The following is a 19103-nucleotide window of genomic DNA, read 5'->3' as shown; positions in this document are numbered from 1 at the left end:
CCCCCACCCCCAGCCTCTCTCTCTCTCTCTTCCCCCACCCCCAGCCTCTCTCTCTCTCGCACTCGGGCCCAGCCCAGCAGGGAGAGCCGGAGCCTTGGACTCTTGTGCTGGGCCCTACGCGCATGGAATGGTCCGGCCGGGAGGGGGGCGGGGCCTGTCGCCTGTCTGTCACAGAAAAGTGCGGTGCAAATAGTTACATGTTACATCACTGAGCAAGGTCACCAACACTCCGGGATTGCCCTGGAATCTTCAGCAATTAAAGATTAATCTCCAGGGTACTGCTGTGAGCGAATCTCGGAGAATAATCAGAGGGGCATTAAATAAATGGCGTGTTTTAAAATGTTTCTTTGCAGTCTTGTTTAACAAATACTGAATAAAAGGCTGGATCGGTAGCTCTCTGGGCTGAGTTCGATTTACCATCCACGGAGCTTTGACTTAAATATAACTAATGAATACTCAACCTCAGAAACACCATTTTATACCGAATACTTTTTAACCACGGACTTTTAACCGATTAACTTTTTTTGAAATCCAAGTCCCGGCAGACTGAGATTAAAAGGATCAGTTTCACTTTCATTTCCACTGAAACCGGAACCGAGGGTTTTGAAAACACAACCTGCTGACGATTCCTGCTCCGGCTCTCTCCACACCCTGCAAAGTCTGGCGGTTTTGGTCAGTGTTGGAGATCTTTCTTGGGTCGTGGATCTTCGATCGCAGGGTGCTCGGGGGAGACCACGTTAGGTGTATTCCTGTTGTGGAGAGCAGCTTGTGACCCAGTGTGTTTAGTCATTGCAGCAACTCGCAGAGTGAATCTTGTAAAAGTATCTCGGAAGGCAGTTTAAGGGGTGAGTGAGTATTCTGAGATCATTGCTGTGAGAAGAGACTGGATAAAGTCAGGTTATGATAGAGTTTTGTTACGTGTGGATATCCAGGGATGTAGAGCAAAGGCAGGTAAACGGAGTTGAGGTACTGATCAGCCTTGATCTAATCGAAGGGTGTAAGAGGCTATTGGGGTTGAATGGCCTCCTCCTGTTCCTGTGTTCCCTGCAGATAAGGAGGTTACCAGGTGATCTGATTGTGCTGTGTAAAGAAATGAATTGAAAGGGTAGATATGTAATAAGGTTGATTTTTTTCTCTGTTGCACCCAACAAATGGGGTGCTGAGGTATTAAGTTCGGCAGAAACTGCAGCAGTCCCTCAGTACTGCACTTCAGTGTCAGCTTCGATTATGTGTTCAAAGGGCCAAAATTCAGCCTCCCAAAAAGGCCACTTAGCGCCAGAAAGCGGCGGCCAGGCGGCAGAGTCAATCGGCCGCCAACTTCTGGTCCAATGGCCGCCGCCAGTGAACTTCAGTTTGGGGATTTTTCTGGCGGTCTCCACTTCCGCCCCACTGCTACCGACCGTCCTAAGTGCATCATCAAACGGAGCACCGCCAATCTCCCGCACCTCCATAGCACCCACCGCAAAATTTAGCTGGAAAAATCATAGATCCGTCACATGGTGCCCCCCGACAGCTTTTTCTCTCAGTGCACCTTCCTTTCACTGTGTGAGCCATAGCCGCGCAGCGACCCTTCAAGGGGAGGGCTCACTGCCGTGGCCGCCATGTCTTTTTTTTTCCGGCGACTTCCCGATTGGCCGGACAATTATGGCCCCGGGTTTGGCCGGATTGCCATCATCATCATCATCGTCATAGGCAGTCCCTCGAAATCGAGGAAGACTTGCTTCCACTCTAAAAGTGACTTCTCAGGTGACTGTACAGATTACGAGAATTACAGTCTCTGTCACAGGTGGGGCAAACAGTGGTTGAGGGAAGGGGTGGGTGGGGAGTCTGGTTTGCCGCACGCTCCTTCCGCTGTCTGCGCTTGATTTCTGCATGCTCTCGGCGACGAGACTCGAGGTACTCAGCGCCCTCTTGGACGCTCTTCCTCCACTTGGGCCATGGATTCCCAGATGCCGGTGGGCATGTTGCACTTTTATCAGGGAGGCTTTGAGGATGTTCTTGAAATGTTTCCTCTGCCCACGTGGGGCATACTTGCCATGTAGGAGTTCTGAATAGAGTGCTTGCTTTGGAAGTCTCCTCTTGGGTTCCAGGCCACTGGCCCGGCCGAAACCCTCCCTGATTGCCCAGTGGGCCGAAGCTAATTACTCTCTAGTTATCTCCCCTTTAAATGAGGGGGGAGATGTGGTGACAGAGACCCGGTCCCACTCCCACTTACCACCGCACTTCCGCCCCCATTATGATCGACTTTCCGGTCTGCTCCAAAAAAGTTGCCAAAGTGCTGAAAATCGATCAAGAGTCCACCTCATCTGACGCGATGGTAAAAACACTTCGAAAATGGTAGGTGCGCCAGGTTTCTGGTGGGCGTGAATTTCTGCCTCCAAGTCTCTTAGAGTGGAACTTGAACCAACAACCTTCTGACTTTGGTAGGAGTGTTACCCACTGAGCCAAGGTTGACACCATTGAGAGTCACTGGGCTAGATTTTTATCCTACCCGTCTGGACATGGGCTGATCGGAGATCAGCAAGGAAAGTTAGATGGGAAGGATTGCAAGCCCCTTGCAGAACCCGGTGGATTTTCCTTCCGCTGAGTATTATATTTTTCTGGGCAAGCTAAAATTGATCCATTGCATAGATTAAAATCTAATTTAATCAAATATTTTCTAGGTTTCAGCATGTCTGAGGTAACGTCTCGGCTCACAACAGAAGATCAGAAACAACTGTTCCAACTTCTCGGAAAAGTAAACTTACATTTACTTTACAAAGCGAGTGTCCACAGGTTCCAGGGCAAGTCTTTCCATGACAAATGTGATGGACAAGGACCAACGTTAACTGTTGGGTACAATGAGTCGCATTTCATTTTTGGAGGTTACACAAGTCACAATTTTGAAAATTTTGCAACTAAACCGGATAAGAAGACTTTTCTCTTTCGACTCACTACCAATGAGGCAGGACGAACGCCATTAAAGTTTTCTGTGAACCCACATGCTGTGAACACAGATATTTATAATAGTTCGGAGAGCGGTCCCAACTTCGGAAATAATCTTATGTTTAAGCTTAATGCCAAACGAATCAGAGCGGAACCTGGTCAGTTCTACAGCTTCAATAAAAGTGACCTGTATGGCTGCGTTGTTGATCTTGTAGAATGTGAAGTTTACCGTGTGGAAGGTAAGGGCTCTTTCATTTTGTCAGGAATGGCTATGGAAGAGTGCAGTTATGCAACTGATACTAAATTTGATTTATATTTACACATGTTTTCCAGAGTTAAAAGCTCCCTGGAGAAATCTAACTTGGACGACAAAGTGAGTTTCTTAATGGGCATTCCTGCTTAAATAATGGCTGCAAAAGTAAATTAAAAATAGTGAGATAAAAAAATGAAATCTTTTCAATTTTTTTTTACAACCTTAACTATTAATTCTTTTGTTTCTGTCTCTGTGCTTGGGGTCAGAATCCATTTCGATGTAGCTGTGATAAATGTGATAAATATTGAAGTTGAAGCTGGTCATTTTCCATTTAATTTTTGCTACTTTTCTCCCATCATCTCACAAAGCGTGTCGCCCGTCCTCAGCCACCTCGCTCAAGTGCCCATCATTTATAAGAACATAAGAAATAGGAGCAGGAGTAGGCCATATGGCCCCTCGAGCCTGCTCTGCCATTCAATAAGATCATGGCTGATCTGATCATGGACTCAATTCCACTTCCCTGCCCGCTCCCCAAAACCCCTTATCATTTAAAAAACTGTCTATTTCTGTCTTAAAATTATTCAATGTCCCAGCTTCCACAGCTCTCTGAGGCAGCGAATTCCACAGATTTACAACCCTCTGAGAGAAGAAATTTCTCCTCATCTCAGTTTTAAATGGCCGGCCCCTTATTCTAAGATCATGCCCTCTAGTTCTAGTCTCCCCCATCAGTGAAAACATCCTCTCTGCATCCACTTTGTCAAGCCCCCTCATAATCTTACACGTTTCGATAAGATCACCTCTCATTCTTCTGAATTCCAATGAGTAGAGGCCCAACCTACTCAACCGTTGCTCATAAGTAAAACCCCTCATCTCCAGAATCAACCTAGTGTAACTTCTCTGAACTGCCTCCAAAGCAAGTATATTCTTTCGTAAATATGGAAACCAAAACGGCACGCAGTATTCCAGGTGTGGCCTCACCAATACCCTGTATTGCTGTAGCAAGAATTCCCTGCTTTTATACTCCATCCCTTTTGCAGTAAAGGCCAAGATTCCATTGGCCTTCTTGATCATTTGCTGTACTTGTATACTATCCTTTTGTGTTTCATGGACAAGTACCCCAGGTCCCCCTGTACTGTGGCACTTTGCAATCTTTCTCCATTTAAATAATAACTTGCTCTTTGATTTTTTTCTGCCAAAATGCATGACCTCACATTTTCCAACATTATACTCCATCTGCCAAATTTTTGCCCATTCACTTAGCCTGTCTATGTCCTTTTGCAGGTTTTTTGTGTTCTCCTCACATTGCTTTTCCTCCCATCTTTGCATCGTCAGCAAACTTGGTTACGTTACACTCAGTCCCTTCTTCCAAATTGTTAATATAGGTTGTTAATAGTTGGGGTCCCAGCACTGATCCCTGCGGCATCCCTCTAGTTACTGGTTGCCAACCAGAGAATGAACCATTTATCCCTACTCCCTGTTTTCTGCTGGTTAGCCAATCCTCTATCCATGCTAATATATTACCCCCAACCACGTGACTTTTATCTTGTAGAGTAACCTTTTATGTGGCACCTTGTCAAATGCCTTCTGGAAGTCCAAATACACCACATCCGTTGGTTCCCCTTTATCCACCCTGTTCGTTACATCCTCAAAAAATTCCAACAAATTTGTCAAACATTCATAAATCCATGCTGACTCTGCCTGACCGAATTTTGCTTTTCCAAATGTCCTGCTACTGCTTCTTTAATAATGGACTCCAACATTTTCCCAACCACAGATGTTAGGCTAACTGGTCTATAGTTTCCTGCTTTTTGCCTGCCTCCTTTTTTAAATAGGGGCGTTACATTTGCAGTTTTCCAGTCTGTTAGAACGGGCAGTAGGCCCAATGTTCCCCTATCACGCCTTGGCCTGATCGCAAGTGATGAGAAGTACACTCGGAGTGCATTCCAACTAGAGGTGCCTCCCATATATCCTGATTGAAGTAATTTCTGTAGCATGGGTGTGAACTGTACACACACAGCTCCTCTGGTTGAGTGTATGCCCAATCTTGAGAGGCTTGCCGCAGATTAAAGCTGCAATGTCATTTTAGACTGGCTGTATTAGTTTCCTTTTTATTTTACTTTTGGATGGATTTGCACCTGTATGTTTTCCTGTTTTCACTGCCTGTAATTTTTTTCGATATTATTTTATTCCTGGGCATGATAAGAATTTTATAGCAAAGAAGGAGGCCATTAGGCAGTCAGGGCAATGCGGGCTCTCTGGAAGGACTGCTAATTTAGTCCCAATCCCTTGACATCTCCCATAGTATTCGAAAATATAGATATTTGAAATACGTATTCATTTCCTGTTTAAGAGCTGTTATGGATTCTGTTTCTGGTCGAGCATTCAATACGCTAACAACCCTCTGCATGAAAGAAATCTCATTTAATTTCTGGCACCCTAGTTGAAGGAGCAGGGTGCCCTGCATTGATAATGTTCCTTCTGATGGAAGGACAGGAGAGGGTGGAGAATGCTACCGGCTGCTCCCCCTCACCATGGCAACAATGCCTCAAATGTTGTGAGCAAAAGCACACTGGAGGAGGTGGCAGAAAGGATCAATACCAACAGCACCGTTCAGAAAACATAGCTGTAAGACAGAAAGGGCTGTATTTTCCAGTGATGCGCGTTGCTGTTTTCACCCCAGAGGGGCGGCAGTGGCGGCGGTGAGGTCCTCTGAGTGGACGGTCAGCTTCCAGCGCCCCGCGGGGTTTTCGGGGCAGGTTTTGCGGGGGCGCGGAGCAGCACCACCTGGAAGACTCCCACCCAATCTGTACACCCCGCAGCGCGCCCTGCTGGGGTCGCCTGTGAAAATGGGCAGGCCAGCCAATACCGGCTGAGGTCCACCTCAGGTCAGTGTGATTGTTTTTTCTTTCATTTTTTTTTGTTGCAATTTATGTTGTGTTGGCGTGGGCTATGTATTGGGAATGTTTTTGGTGTTTTCCTTTCCCCAGGCCTCTCTCAGAGCGCTCCCCGGGCCGGCTGTTTAGCTCGGGATTTTCGCATGCTCAGCCGGCCTAGCGCCCTAAGAGAGGTGTGCAATGCCTCCCTTAGCGCTCCGCCCCACACTCAGGGCCTAATTTTGTTGACTGATGTGCAAACTGCTCCCGGGTGCAAACTTTACCGCCCCGCTGCCATTACTGCCCCGAAATCAGCAAAGCTGAAAATCCAGTCCATTAACCAAGATACCGGGGAGTTCTCCCCTGCTCTTCTTTGAAATAGCACCATGGAATCTTTTATGCCCACCTAAAAAGGCAGATGGGTCCTCGACTTAACATCTCATCAGAAGGAGGACACCTCAAATGATGCAGCATTCCCTCAGTGCTGCACTGAAGTGTTTACCTAGATTGTGTGCTCAAGTGTTTGGAGTGGGGCTTAAACCCTCAAACATTCACACAAGGCGACGAGGAGCTCAACCAGCCATCTTTAAAAGGACCGCTGGAGGCCGCCCAATAAATTATGTCTAATCTTTTTTTGGTGAAGCCAGGAGGAGCAGATGTGCAACTCTTGGCTCCATAAAACAACACCAGGCTTTGCGGGCCATCTGAGGTGTCTTCTGAGATTACCTCCCCCAACCCCCATCCCACCCCCGGACCCTGATAGTCAGCAAGCGACCCGGCTGATTTCCTAACCTCCCAGAACCAGAACCAGCCACATAGAAACATAGATAGAAACATAGAAAATAGGTGCAGGAGTAGACCATTCGGCCCTTCGAGCCTGCACCGCCATTCAATGAGTTCATGGCTGAAATAAACTTCAGTACCCCATTCCTGCTTTCTCGTCATACCCCTTGATCCCCCTAGTAGTAAGGACTACATCTAACTCCTTTTTGAATATATTTAGTGAATTGGCCTCAACAACTTTCTGTGGTAGAGAATTCCACAGGTTCACCACTCTCTGGGTGAAGAAGTTTCTCCTCATCTCGGTCCCAAATGGCTTACCCATTATCCTTAGACTGTGACCCCTGGTTCTGGACTTCCCAAACATTGGGAACATTCTTCCTGCATCTAACTTGTCTAACCCCGTCAGAATTTTAAACGTTTCTATGAGATCCCCTCTCATTCTTCTGAACTCCAGTGAATACAAGCCCAGTTGATCCAGTCTTTCTTGATATGTCAGTCCCGCCATCCCAGGAATCAGTCTGGTGAACCTTCGCTGCACTCCCTCAATAGCAAGAATGTCCTTCCTCAAGTTAGGAGACCAAAACTGTACACAATACTCCAAATGTGGCCTCACCAAGGCCTTGTACAACTGTAGTAACACCTCCCTGCCCCTGTACTCAAATCTCCTCTCTATGAAGGCCAACATGCCATTTGCTTTCATAACTGCCTGCTGTACCTGCATGCCAACCTTCAATGACTGATGTACTATGACACCTAGGTCTCGTTGCACCTCCCCTTTTCCTAATCTGTCACCATTCAGATAATAGTCTGTCTCTCTGTTTTTACCACCAAAGTGGATAACCTCACATTTATCCACATTATACTTCATCTGCCATGCATTTGCCCACTCACCTAACCTATCCAAGTCATTCTGCAGCCTCATAGCATCCTCCTCGCAGCTCACACTGCCAACCAACTTAGTGTCATCCGCAAATTTGGAGATACTACATTTAATCCCCTCTAATTCATTAATGTACAATGTAAACAGCTGGGGCCCCAGCACAGAATCTTGCGGTACCCCACTAGTCACTGCCTGCCATTCTGAAAAGTACCCATTTACTCCTACTCTTTGCTTCCTGTCTGACAACCAGTTCTCAATCCATGTCAGCACACTACCCCCAATCCCATGTGCTTTAACTTTGCACATTAATCTCTTGTGTGGGACCTTGTCGAAAACCTTCTGAAAGTCCAAATATACCACATCAACTGGTTCTCCCTTGTCCACTCTACTGGAAACATCCTCAAAAAATTCCAGAAGATTTGTCAAGCATGATTTCCCTTTCACAAATCTATGCTGACTTGGACCTATCATGTCACCTCTTTCCAAATGCGCTGCTATGACATCCTTAATAATTGATTCCATCATTTTACCCGCTACCGATGTCAGGCTGACCAGTCTATAATTCCCTGTTTTCTCTCTCCCTCCTTTTTTAAAAAGTGGAGTTACATTGGCTACCCTCCACTCGATAGGAACTGATCCAGAGTCAATGGAATGTTAGAAAATGACTGTCAATGCATCCGCTATTTCCAAGGCCACCTCCTTGAGTACTCTGGGGTGCAGTCCATCAGGCCCTGGGGATTTATCGGCCTTCAATCCCATCAATTTCCCCAACACAATTTCCTGACTAATAAGGATTTCCCTCAGTTCCTCCTTCTTACTAGACCCTCTGACCCCCTTTATATCCGGAAGGTTGTTTGTGTCCTCCTTAGTGAATACCGAACCAAAGTACTTGTTCAATTGGTCTGCCATTTCTTTGTTCCCCATTATGACTTCCCCTGATTCTGACTGCAGGGGACCTACGTTTGTCTTTACTAACCTTTTTCTCTTTACATATCTATAGAAGCTTTTGCAGTCCATCTTAATGTTCCCTGCAAGCTTCTTCTCGTACTCCATTTTTCCTCCTCTGCTGAGTTCTAAATTTCTCCCAGTCCCCGGGTTCGCTGCTATTTCTGGCCAATTTGTATGCCACTTCCTTGTCTGCTTGGCACCTGCAGCTCGGCAGTGGAATGTAACTGTGGCCCAGGCCTCAAAATAGTTGGGGCTTCATGCCACTGCAAACCCGTACTCAGTCAGTTGTTAAAATCTACACTATAGTACAATGCTCCTATCATTATCAACCAATGTATCATCCAACTTACTGTAAGCACCACTAAGGGAGAGATCTGTTAGTTGGACTATAAACATTCTGACCTTCTAAATATAATTGTCCTTGCTAACAGGGGAAGACAAGAACTGATTGACTTCATCAAGAGCTATAAGCTCTGTGTCTCAGGCACGGGTTTTACTCATTGGACCAATCGGAGGAGGAAAGTCTAGCTTTATCAACGCCTCAGCTTCTGTTTTCTGTGGACATGTCAGCAGTCGAGCTTTGGCTGGAAGTAAACCAACAAACGGCACAAAAATGGTGAACCTGCAAGTGAAGTCAGAAGGGCTTTGTTTATTTTTTTTGTTGCCAATGTATTTCCATCCCTGAAGGCGTAGACTCCTTGCTGAGATAATTGTTCTATGGGCACTTGAATCCTTGGTTACACTGTTCATTGAACAGTACATTGTGGAACCAACCAGGGAGCAGGCTATCTTAGATCTGGTACTGTGTAATGAGACAAGATTCATAAATGATCTTGTAGTAAAGGATCCTCTAGGAAAGAGTGATCATAGCATGGTTGAATTTCAAATTCAGTTGGAGGGTGAGAAAGTTGGGTCTCAAAGGTGATTATAAAATATAAAGGCAGAGTTGACTAAAGTGGACTGGGAAAATAGATAAAGTGTAAGACGGTTCTTAAGCAATGGCAGTCATTTAAGGAGATATTTAATTACTCTCAATAAAAATATATTCCAGTGAGAAGGGAGAGCCATACTAAGGAAGTAAGGGATGGTATCAAATTGAAAACAAAGACTTACAATGTGCCCAAGATTAGTGGGAGGCCAGAGGATTGGGAAACTTTAAAAACCAGCAAAAGATGACTAAAAAAATAATAAAGAGAGAGAAGATGGATTATGACAGTAAATAGCAAAAAATACCAAAATAGACAGTAAGAACTTCTACACGTATATAAAAAGGAAGAGAGTGGCTAAAGTAAATGTTGGTCCCCTAGAGGATGAGACTGGGGACTTAAAATGGGGAACAGGGAAATGGCAGAGACTTTGAACAAATATTTTGCATCAGTCTTCATGGAAGAAGACATTAAAATCATCCCAATAATAGATAATCAAGGGGCTATAGAGAGGGGGGGAACTTATAAGAACATAAGAACATAATAATTAGGAACAGGAGTAGGCCATCTAGCCCCTCGAGTCTGCTCCGCCATTCAATAAGATCATGGCTGATCTGGTCGTGGACTCAGCTCCACTTACCTGCCCTCTCCCCGTAACCCTTAATTCCCTTATTGGTTAAAAATCTATCTATCTTTGACTTGAATACATTCAATGAGCTAGCCTCAACTGCTTCCTTGGGCAGAGAATTCCACAGATTCACAACCCTCTGGGAGAAGAAATTCTTTCTCAACTCGGTTTTAAATTGGCTCCTCCGTATTTTGAGGCTGTGCCCCATAGTTCTAGTCTCCCCGACCAGTGGAAACAACCTCTCCGCCTCTATCTTGTCTATCCCTTTCATTATTTTAAATGTTTCTATAAGATCACCTCTCATCCTTCTGAACTCCAACGAGTAAAGACCCAGTCTACTCAATCTATCATCATAAGGTAACCCCCTCATTTCTGGAATCAGCCTAGTGAATCTTCCAAAGCCAGTATATCCTTCCCTAAGTAAGGTGACCAAAACTGCACGCAGTACTCCAGGTGCGGCCTTACCAATACCTTATATAGTTGCAGCAAGAACTCCCTGCTTTTGTACTCCATCCCTCTCGCAATGAAGGCCAACATTCCATTTGCCTTCCTGATTACCTGCTGCACCTGCAAACTAACTTTTTTTGGGATTCATGCACAAGGCCATCAGCCGGTCCAGGTAGCGGGCGGTCGAGGGGGTCGTTCAACCTGACTGCCTGCCTCTCTTCCGCTCTTACATCCGGTCCAGGGTGTCCTTGGAGATGGAGCACGCGGTGTCCACCGGTACGCTCGCGGCCTTCCGCGAGAGGTGGGCACCGGAGGGACTGGAGTGCATCATCACGCCCGGCAACCAAATTTTAATTTGATTTTACGTTTTTAAGTTTAATTTGTTTTAATTGCCGGTGCTTTTAGTGTCCCCCTTCCCTTTTATAGGGGGCACTGGGGAAAATTGTGATTTTAGTGCCCCCAAAAAAAAACCAAAAAAAGAAAAACACAAAAAAAAACAAAAAAAAAGGGGGGGGGAAAAAAAGGGCCTTGTAAATGTCTGGAGTGTCACCCAGGTCGGGTGGCACCGTTTAATGTTTTATGTTTTGCAGGTGAACTCCAAAAAAGAGTTTCATGCACAAGGAGATCACGACTATCTGCTCGGAACTCTGCGCGCTTTCGGGTTCGGGACGCATTTCGTCGCCCGGATCCGACTTTTGTTCGCCGCCGCGGAGTGTCTGATTAAGGTTAATGGGTCCTTGACGGCGCCCCTTCGCTTTAGGAGAGGGGTGCTCCAGGGATGCCCCATGTCCGGCCAGTTATATGCCATCTGCGTGGAGCCTTTCCTGCGCCTCTTGCGGGCGAGGTTGACGGGACTGGCTCTGCAAGGGCCGGGCATGGAGGTCGTCCTCTCGGCTTACGCCGATGACGTGCTCCTCGCGGTAGAGGATCCCGCTGACCTGCGGAGGATGCGTGAGTGCCAAGAGATTTACTCGGCCGCATCCTCCGCCAGAATCAACTGGGAGAAATGTTCCGGACTCCTGGTGGGTCAGTGGTGGGTGGACTCCCTGCCGGAGGAGCTCAGGCCTTTTGCCTGGAGCACGACCCATCTCCTCTATCTGGGAGTCTACCTTAGCCCCGACAAGGGAGCCTGGCCGGCGAACTGGCAGGAGCTGGAGGCCAAGGTCGCCGCTCGCCTAGGGCGCTGGACAGGACTGCTCCGAGTGCTGTCCTACAGGGGTCGAGCGCTAGTGATAAACCAGCTGGTGGCCGCAATGTTGTGGTACCGGCTGGTCACTTTGACCCCTCCCCCTGCGTTTGTTGCCAAGATACAGAAGAAGCTGGTGGACTTCTTCTGGAACAACAGGAAGCACTGGGTCTCTGCCGCGGTCTTGAGTCTCCCGCTTGAGGAGGGCGGTCAGTCGTTGGTGTGCGTCAGCGCCCAGCTCACGACTTTCCGTCTTCAGACCCTGCAGAGATACCTTTACGTCGAGCCCCCTCCTAGGTGGTGCGCTCTGGCGACGTATTTCTTCCGCCAGCAGCGCGACCTCAACTACGACACGCAGCTCCTGTTTGTGAACTTGGGGGGTGTCAGGACCACCCTCCGGGAGCTGCCTGTCTTTTACAGGCACCTCATCAGGGTCTGGAACAAAGTCTCCACCAAGCGCAGCTCTCCGCCGGCTGGAGTGGCGGCTGTCCTGCAGGAGCCGCTGCTCGGGAATCCGTACCTCCACGACCGAGGTTTTATGTGGCGGTCGGAAGAGAGGGCTGTGGCTGGTGAGGTGACCAGGGTCAGGGACCTGCTCGATGGCGGAGGAGCGGGCTGGATGGCGCCAGGCATGCTGGTGCGGCGCCTAAATTCAGCCGACGTCCGCCGCGTGGCCGAAGCCATCGAGTCGCTAAAAACAGCTTTGGGCCCTGACTCCGTTAGGTGCATCGAGGAGGCTCAAGCACGTGGGGAGATCCCGTCCGAACTGACCCCCGTCCGGACGGAATTCCTCATCGGCGCCAAACCTCGGAACCTCCCTCGGGGGCCGGCGCCTCACAACTTGAGCCGCCTCGGGGAAATCCCCTCCGTGCCTTTCAGTTCCGCGCGGAGGGGTTTCCTGTACGGGCTGCTCCTGCACACTCTCAACTTTGCTATCCTCGCCTGCCGTCCGGACACGCCATGGCGTACTATCATGCCGTCCGGAGGAGACGGGGGTCCCCGATGGAGGGCACTCTATGCAGGAGTCCTCCCACTATTCATCGGGGACTTGGCCTGGAGGGTGGTGCACGGAGCAGTGCCGTGCAATAAATTTTTAAGCCGGTTCACGGACTCCCAGGCCGCCTGCAATTTCTGCGGTCTGGAGGAGTCCGTGTTCCATATTTTTAGTGAGTGCACAAGGTTGCAGCCCCTGTTCCATTATTTGAAGGGGCTGCTCCTGAAATTCTGGCTGCACTTCAGACCCACTCTCCTGATATTTGGGCACCCTGTGCGGAGGGGAGCGGGTAGGTCCGAAGGCCTCCTCGTAGGACTGCTCCTGGGCACGGCCAAGGGTGCCATCAGCCGGTCCAGGCAGCGGGCGGTCGACGGGGTCGGTCAACCTGACTGCCTGCCTCTCTTCCGCTCTTACATCCGGTCCAGGGTGTCCTTGGAGATGGAGCACGCGGTGTCCACCGGTACGCTCGCGGCCTTCCGCGAGAGGTGGGCACCGGAGGGACTGGAGTGCATCATCACGCCCGGCAACCAAATTTTAATTTGATTTTACGTTTTAAAGTTTAATTTGTTTTAATTGCCGGTGCTTTTAGTGTCCCCCTCCCCTTTTATAGGGGGCACTTGGAAAAATGTGATTTTAGCGCCCCAAATAAAAACCAAAAAAAAAAGAAAAACACAAAAAAAAACACAAAAAAGGAAAAAAAAAAGGGCCTTGTAAATGTCTGCTGTGTCATCCAGGGCGGGTGGCACAGTTTAATGTTTTTTGTTTTACAGATAAACTCAAAAAGAGTTTCATGCACAAGGACTCCCAGGTCCCTCTGCACCACAGCATGTTGTAATTTCTCCCCATTCAAATAATATTCCCTTTAACTGTTTTTTTTCCCCAAGGTGGATGACCTCACACTTTCCGACATTGTATTCCATCTGCCAAACCTTAGCCCATTCGCTTAACCTATCCAAATCTCCTTGTAGCCTCTCTGAGTCCTCTCCAGAACCCGCTTTCCCACTAATCTTAGTGTCATCTGCAAATTTTGTTGCACTACACTCTGTCCCCTCTTCTAGGTCATCTATGTATATTGTAAACAGTTGTGGTCCCAGCATTGATCCCTGTGGCAAACCACTAACCACTGATTTCCAACCGGAAAAGGACCCATTTATCCCGACTCTCTGCTTTCTGTTAGCCAGCCAATTCTCTATCCATGCTAATACATTTCCTCTGACTCCACGTACCTCTATCTTCTGCAGTAACCTTTTGTGTGTTAATAACTTAATACAATCACTATCACTAAAGAAAAATTACTCAGTAAAATAATGGGACTAAAGGCAGACAAGTCCCCTGGACCTGATGGCTTGCATCCTAGGGTCTTAAAAGTAGTGGCTGCAGAGATAGTGGATGCATTGGTTGCAATCTACCAAAATTCCCGGGAGTCTGGAGAACTGCAAATGTAACGCCCCTATTTAAAAAAGGGGAGAGATAGAAAGCAGAAAACTATAGACCAGTTAGCCTAACATCTGTTGTTGGGAAAATGCTGGAATCCATTATTAAGGAAGCAGTAACAGGAAATTAAAAAAAAATGATAATGCTGTCAAGTAGAGTCAGCATGGTTTTATAAAAGGGAAATCATGTTTGACAAATTTGCTGGAGCTCTTTGAGGATGTATCGAGCAGGGTGGACAAGGGGGAACCAGTGGATGTGGTGTATTTGTATTTCCAGAAGGCTTTCAGTAAGGTACCACATAAAAGGTTACTGCACAAGGTAAAAGCTCACGGGGTTGGGGGTAATACAAGATTGGCTAACTAACAGAAAACAGAGAGTCGGGATAAATGGGTAATTTTCAGATTGGCAAACGGTAACTAGTGGGGTGCCACAGGAATCAGTGCTGAGGCCTCAACTATTTACAATCTATATTAATGACTTGGATGAAGGGACCGAGTGTAATGCAGCCAAGTTTGCTGATGAGTAGGAAAGCAAGTTGTGAGGAGGACACAAAGGGATATAGACAGGCTAAGTGAATGGGCAAACATTTGGCAGATGGAGTATAATGTGGGAAAATGTGAGGTTATCCATTTTGGCAGGAAAAATAAAAAAGCAAATTTATTATTTAAATGGAGAGCGATTACAAAATGCTGCAGTGCAGCGGGATCTGGGGGTCCTTGTGCATGAAACGCAAAAGGTTAGTATGCGGGTACAGCAAATGATCAGGAAGGCAAATGGAATGTTGGCCTTTATTGCAAGGGGGATGGCGTATAAAAGCAGGGAAGTCCTGCTACAACTGTATAGGGTATTGGTGAGACCACACCTAGAGTACTCTGTACAGTTTTGGTCTCCTTATTTAAGGAGTGATATACTTGATTTTGAGGCAGTTCAGAGAAGGTTCACTAGGTTGATTCCTGAGATGAAGGGGTTGACTTATGAAGAAAGATTGAGGTGGTTGGAGTTTAGAAGAATGAGACGTGATCTTATTGAAACATCTAAAATACTGAGGGGGCTAGACAAGGTAGATGCAGAGGATATTTCCACTCTTGGGGGAATCTAGAACTAAGGAGCATAATTTAAGAATAAGGGGCCGCCCATTTAGAACTGAGACGAGGAGGAATTTCTTCTCTCAGAGGGTTGTAAATCTGTGGAATTCTCTGCCCCAGAGAGCTGTGGAGGCTGGGTCATTGAATATATTTAAGGTGGAGATAGGCAGATTTTTGAACGATGAGTGAAAGGTTATGGGGAGCGGGCAGGAAAGTGGAGCTGAGCCCAAGATCAGATCAGCAGGCTCGAGGGGCCAGATGGCCTACTGCTGCTGCTCCTATTTCTTATGTTCCATATGTGTCAGCGTTGACAGTGTGTGTTGGGAGGCTGGGTCCAACAATGCCCGCACACAACATCCATTTCCAGGAGGTTGCTGGATGGTGGTCAAGAGTGGGAATCCTGGAGTTTTGCCGTCCCCAGCAGATGGACATTGTGGCCGATTATAGTTCCACTATTGCACAGAATGCCGATCAAATATGACTGTTCCTGATCTGTATGGCTCAACTGTTCGTAAGATAAATGCATTTGAGCTACTGAAGGAATTTAGGTTATTTATAGAATGAGAATTTGTGCAACCACACAAGAATATTGTTTGCAGTTCTGGTCTTCACAGTACAAAAAGGAGATTGCAGCTAATGAGAGGATACACAAGAGAGCAACCAGAATAATTGAGGGAATGGAGCGATGGATTATGAGGAGCAATGATACAAGTTTTGCATGTTCTCACTGGAACAGAAAAGGTTGAGAGGTGTATGATCGCTGTTTTTAGGATTCTAAAGGGATTAGATCATGTAGACTATGACAAGTCGTTTCACCTTGTCCAGATGTTTGCAGATTTTTCTGGTATGTTTTAAGTGATTTTACCATTGATTTCTATTTGACAGTGCACCACACCCAAAATAACCTGCTATCTTTGCCTAATTGTAGTACTCAACATTCTCCTTCAGTGGAGATGAGGGTGGCCCACCTCTTATTCTTTGCGATACAATGGGACTTGCAGAAGACACAAAATCGGGGATATCTAATGCTGATATTATCAGCATCATCAAAGGACATGTTCCGAACAAATACCAGGTAATATTTTACGAACAATATCATATTTCCTCCAGTCTTTTCTTTGCCATATACTGTCCCTGGCTGAGCGAGTAAACAATCTGATCTCAGGATTCTGTGTTGTTACTCTATGACCAGTTGGCCTGAGAGGTGTGAGAGAAGGCTGGGTTTGGTATCTGTACAGTGTTACCCATACCGTTGTTAAAGGTTTGTTACCTCCTTGTTAATGTCCTCAGTATTGGAAGACACTTGTTGAAACTGGTTTCACAGAAACATTGAGGTAGATTTTCCGGTTCTGATGCACTGGATCGGTATAAGCACTTTTCCCAGCACACCTGCCCTGCATAATACCACAGGTTCAGCATGTTTAAGTTTGATCAGTGAGCTCCATGTCTGGGAGGGTGATTGCAGGGGTGAGATATTGAGATCAACTTTCACCTGGGCAAGTAGGATTGCAAGCCGAGGGAGTCTGCTCGATTTCTGCATTTTAGTTTAAATTCTACTGTAGCCTGTGGTGTTAATGGGGTGCTGCTGCCATTTAAAGGAACATGGGAACCTAGGAACAGGAGTAGGCAATTTAGCCCCTCAAGCCTGTTGTGCCATTCAATGAGATCATGGCTGATCTGCGATCTAACTCCATATACCTGCCTTTGCCCCATATCACTGAATAACTTTGCATAAGAACATAAGAAATAGGAGTAGGAGTAGGCCATTCGGCCACTCAAGCCTGCTCCGCCATTTAATAAGATCATGGCTGATCTGAGCTTGGCCTCAACTCCACTTCCCTGCCCGCTCCCCATAACCCTTGACTCCCTTATCGTTCAAAAATCTGTCTTTGGTTAACAAAAATCGATCAATCTCAGATTTAAAATTAACAGTTTACCTAACATCAACTGCCGTTTGCAGAAGAGAGTTCCAAACTGGGTGTCGTGTAATGAGAGAGGATTAATTAGCAATCTCATTGTGCGAGGCCCCTTGGGGAAGAGTGACCATAATATGGTGGAATTCTACATTAGGATGGAGAATGAATCAGTTAATTCAGAGACCATGGTCCAGAACTTAAAGAAGGGTAACTTTGAAGGTATGAGGCGTGAATTGGCTAGGATATATTGGCGAATGATACTTAAGGGGTTGACAGTGGATGGGCAATGGCAGACATTTAGAGACCGCATGGATGAACTACAATAATTGTACATCCCTGTCTGGCGTAAAAATAAAAAAGGGAAGGTGGCTCAACCGTGGCTATCAAGGGAAATCAGGGATAGTATTAAAGCCAAGGAAGTGGCATACAAATTGGCCAGAATTAGCAGTGAACCTGGGGACTGGGAGAAATTTAGAACTCAGCAGAGGAGGACAAAGGGTTTGATTAGGGCAGGGAAAATAGAGTACGAGAGGAAGCTTGCAGGGAACATTAAGACGGACTGCAAAAGTTTCTATAGATATGTAAAGAGAAAAAGGTTAGTAAAGACAAACGTAGGTCCGCTGCAGTCAGAATCAGGGGAAGTCATAACGGGGAACAAAGAAATGGCAGACCAATTGAACAAGTACTTTAGTTCGGTATTCACTAAGGAGGACACAAACAACCTTTCGGATATAAAAGGAGTCAGAGGGTTTAGTAAGAAGGAGGAACTGAGGGAAATCTTTATTAGTCGGGAAATTGTGTTGGGGAAATTGATGGGATTGAAGGCCGATAAATCCCCAGGGCCTGATGGTCTGCATCCCAGAGTACTTAAGGAGGAGGCCTTGGAAATAGTGGATTCATTGACAGTCATTTTCCAACATTCTATAGACTCTGGATCAGTTTCTATGGAGTGGAGGGTAGCCAATGTAACTCCACTTTTTAAAAAAGGAGAGAGAGAGAAAACAGGGAATTATAGACCGGTCAGCTTGACATCGGTAGTGGGTAAAATGATGGAATCAATTATTAAGGATGTCATAGCAGCGCATTTGGAAAGAGGTGACATGATAGGTCCAAGTCAGCATGGATTTGTGAAAGGGAAATCATGCTTGACAAATCTTCTGGAATTTTTTGAGGATGTTTCCAGTAGAGTGGACAAAGGCGAACCAGTTGATGTGGTATATTTGGACTTTCAGAAGGCTTTTGACAAGGTCCCACACAAGAGATTAATGTGCAAAGTTAAAGCACATGGGATTGGGGGTAGTGTGCGGACGTGGATTGAGAACTGGTTGTCAGACAGGAAGCAAAGAGTAGGAGTAAATGGGTACTTTTCAGAATGGCAGGCAGTGACAAGTGGGGTACCGCAAGGTTCTGTGCTGGGGCCCCAGCTGTTTACATTGTACATTAATGATTTAGACGAGGGGATTAAATGTAGTATCTCCAAATTTGCGGATGACACTAAGTTGGGTGGCAGTGTGAGCTGCGAAGAGGATGCTATGAGGCTGCAGAGTGACTTGGATAGGTTAGGTGAGTGGGCAAATGCATGGCAGATGAAGTATAATGTGGATAAATGTGAGGTTATCCACTTCGGTGGTAAAAACAGTGAGACAGACTATTATCTGAATGGTGACAGATTAGGAAAAGGGGAGGTGCAACAAGACCTGGGTGTCATGGTACACCAGTCATTGAAGGTTGGCATGCAGGTACAGCAGGCGGTTAAGAAAGCAAATGGCATGTTGGCCTTCATAGCGAGGGGATTTGAGTACAGGGGCAGGGAGGTGTTGCTACA

The 19103-nt window shown here is 46.6% G+C and overlaps 1 pseudogene; it reads left to right on the top strand.

Annotated features, from left to right (window-relative positions):
* The first annotated feature begins 305 nt into the window (after nt 1-305).
* The window catches only part of LOC139268415 (interferon-induced protein 44-like), a 35474-nt pseudogene continuing 16676 nt past the window's right edge, over nt 306-19103 (top strand).

This window comes from Pristiophorus japonicus, chromosome 8 (genome assembly GCF_044704955.1).
Source record: "Pristiophorus japonicus isolate sPriJap1 chromosome 8, sPriJap1.hap1, whole genome shotgun sequence".
NCBI classification, from domain to species: domain Eukaryota; kingdom Metazoa; phylum Chordata; class Chondrichthyes; family Pristiophoridae; genus Pristiophorus; species Pristiophorus japonicus.
The sequence above is the reverse complement of the archived record's forward strand: the minus strand, read 5'-3'. Positions and strand labels throughout refer to the sequence as shown.